A 3,724-nucleotide genomic window follows, 5' to 3' on the forward strand; every position below is an offset into this window, starting at 1 on the left:
AAAAAATTAAAGACAAAGAAAAATTATTGAAAGCAGTAAGGGAAAAACGACAAATAACATACAAGGGAATTCCCATAAGGTTAACAGCTGATTTCTCAGCAGAAACTCTACAAGCCAGAAGGGAGGGCATGACATATTTAAAGTGATGAAAGGGAAGAACCTACAACCAAGATTACTCTACCCAGCAGGGATATCATTCAGATTCGACAGAGAAATGAAAAGCTTTACAGACAAGCAAAAGCTAAGAGAATTCAGCACCACCAAACCAGCTCTACAGCAAATGCTAAAGGAACTTCTCTAAGTGGGAAACACAAGAGAAGAAAAGGACCTACAAAAACAAACACATAACAATTAAGAAAATGGTAATAGGAACATACATATTGATAATTACCTTAAACATAAATGGATTAAATGCTCCAACCAAAAGACACAGGCTCACTGAATGGATACAAAAACAAGACCCATATATATGCTGTCTACAAGAGACCCACTTCAGACCTAAGGACACATACAGACTGAAAGTGAGGGGATGGAAAAAGATATTCCATGCAAATGGAAGTCAAAAGAAAGCTGGAGTAGCAATACTCATATCAGATAAACTAGACTTTAAAGAATGATACAAGAGACAAGGAAGGACACTACATAATGATCAAGGGATCAATCCAAGAGGAAGATATAACAATTATAAATATATATGTACCCAACATAGGAGCACCTTAATACATAAGGCAACTGCTAACAGCTATAAAAGGGGAAATCGACAGTAACACAATAATAGTGGGAGACTTTAATACCTCACACCGATGGACAGATCATCCAGACAGAAAATTAATAAGGAAACACAAGCTTTAAATGACACAGTAGACCAGATAGATTTAATTGATATTTATAGGACATTCCGCCAAAAACAGCAGATTACACTTTCTTCTCAAGTGCGCATGGAACATTCTCCAGGATAGATCACATCTTGGGTCACAAATCATGCCTCAGTAAATTTAAGAAAATTGAAATCATATCAAGCATCTTTTCTGACCACAATGTTATGATATTAGAAATCGATTACAGGGGAAAAAATGTAAAAATACACACAAACACATGGAGGCTAAACATTGTTACTAAATAACCAAGAGATCAGTGAAGAAATCAAAGAGGAAATCAAAAAATACCTAGAGACAAATTACAATGAAAACACAATGATCCAAAACCTATAGGATACAGCAAAAGCAGATCTAAGCGGGAAGTTTATAGCAATACAAGCCTACTTGAAAAAACAAGAAAAATCTCAAACAATTTAACCTTACACCTAAAGGGACTAGAGAAAGAAGAACAAACAAAACCCAAAGTTAGCAGAAGGAAAGAAATCATAAAGGTCAGAGCAGAAGTAAATGAAATAGAAACAAAGAAAACAGTAGCAAAGAGGAATAAAACTAAAAGCTGGTTCTTTGAGAAGATAAACAAAATTGATAAACCATTAGCCAGACGCATCAAGAAAAAGAGGGAGAAGACTCAAATCAATACAATTAGAAATGAAAAAGAAAAAGTTACAGCAGAAATGCAAAGCATCCTACTACAAGAAACTCTATGCCAATAAAATAGACAACCAAGAAGAAATGGACAAATTCTGAGAAAGGTATAACCTTCCAAGACTGAACCAGGAAGAAATAGAAAATATGAACAGACCAATCACAAGTAATGAAATTGAAACTATGATTAAAAATCTTCCAACAAACAGAAGTCCAGGACCAGATGGCTTCACAGGTGAGTTCTATCAAACATTTAGAGAAGAGCTAATACCCATCCGTCTCAAAGTCTTCCAAAAAATTGCAGAGGAAGGAACACTCCCAAACTCATTCTGTGAGGCCAACATCACCCTGATACCAAAACCAGACAAAGATACTACAAAAAAAGAAAATTACAGACCAATATCACTGATGATTATAGATGTAAAAATCCTCAACAAAATACTAGCAAACAGAATCCAACAACCCATGAAAAAGATCATACACCACGATCAAGTGGGATTTATCCCAGGGATGCAAGGATTCTTCAATATACGCAAATCAATCAGTGTGATACACCATATTAACAAATGGAAGAAGAAAAACCATGTGATAATCTCAGTAGATGCCGAAAAAGCTTTTGAGAAAATTCAACACCCATTTATGTTAAAAACTCTCCAGAAAGTGGGCATAGAGGGAACCTATCTCAACATAATAAAGGCCATAGAGGACAAACCCACAGCAAACATCATTCTCAATGGTAAAAAACTGAAAGCATTTCCTCTAAGATCAGGAACAAGACAAGGAAGTCCACTCTCGCCAGTATTATTCAACATAGTTTTGGAAGTCCTAGCCACGGCCATCAGAGAAGGAAAAAAAGGAATACAAATTGGAAAAGAAGAAATAAAACTGTCACTGTTTGCAGATGACATGATATACATAGAGAATCCTAAAGATGCCACCAGAAAACCACTAGAGCTAATCAATGAATTTGGTAAAGTTGCAGGGTACAAAATTAATGCACAGAAATCTGTTGCATTCCTATACACTAATGATGAAAAATCTGAAAGAGAAATTAAGGAAACACTCCCATTTACCATTGCAACAACAAGAATAAAATACCTAGGAATAAACCTACCTAGGGAGACAAAAGACCTGTATGCAAGAAACTATAAGACACTGATGAAAGAAATTAAAGATGATACAAACAGATGGAGAGAAATACCATGTTCTTGGATTGGAAGAATCAATATTGTGAAAATGACTGTACTACCCAAAGCAATCTACAGATTCAATGCAATCCCTATCAAATTACCAATGACATTTTTTACAGAACTAGAACCAAAAGTCTTAAAATTTGTATGGAAACACAAAAGACCCCAAATAGCCAAAACAGTCTTGAGGGAAAACAACAGAGCTGGAGGAATCAGACTCCCTGACTTCAGAGTATACCACAAAGCTACAGTAATCAAGACAATATGGTACTGGCACAAAAACAGAAATATAGACCAATGGAACAGGATAGAAAGCCCAGAGATAAACCCACGCACCTATGGTCAACTAATTTATGACAAAGGAGGCAAGGATATATAATGCAGAAAAGACAGTCTCTTCAATAAGTGGTGCTGGGAAAACTGGACAGCTACATGTAAAAGAATGAAATTAGAACACTCCCTAACTCCAAACACAAAAATAAACTCAAAATGGATTTGAGACCTAAATGTAAGGCCAGACACTATAAAACTCTTAGAGGAAAACATAAGAAGAACACTCCTTGACATAAATCACAGCAAGATCTTTTTTGATCCACCTCCTAGAGTAATGAAAATAAAAACAAGAACAAATGGGACCTAATGAAACTTAAAAGCTTTTGCACAGCAAAGGAAACCATAAATGAGACGAAAAGACAACCCTCAGAATGGGAGAAAATATTTGCAAATGAATCAACAGACAAAGGATTGTTCTCCAAAATATATAAACAGCTCATGCAGCTCAAGATTAAAAAAACAAACAACCCAATTAAAAAATGGGCAGAAGACCTGAATAGACACTTCTCCAAAGAAGACATACAGATGGCCAAGATGCACATGAAAGGATGCTCACCATCACTAATTATTAGAGAAATGCAAATGAAAACTACAGTGAGGTATCACCTCATACCAGTTAGAATGGGCATCATCAGAAAATCTACAAACAACAAATGCTGCAGAGGGTGTGGAGAAAAG

This window comes from Aethalodelphis obliquidens, unplaced genomic scaffold (genome assembly GCF_003676395.1).
Source record: "Aethalodelphis obliquidens isolate GAN/ISIS:26980383/991018 unplaced genomic scaffold, ASM367639v1 scaffold30, whole genome shotgun sequence".
Classification (NCBI taxonomy): domain Eukaryota; kingdom Metazoa; phylum Chordata; class Mammalia; order Artiodactyla; family Delphinidae; genus Aethalodelphis; species Aethalodelphis obliquidens.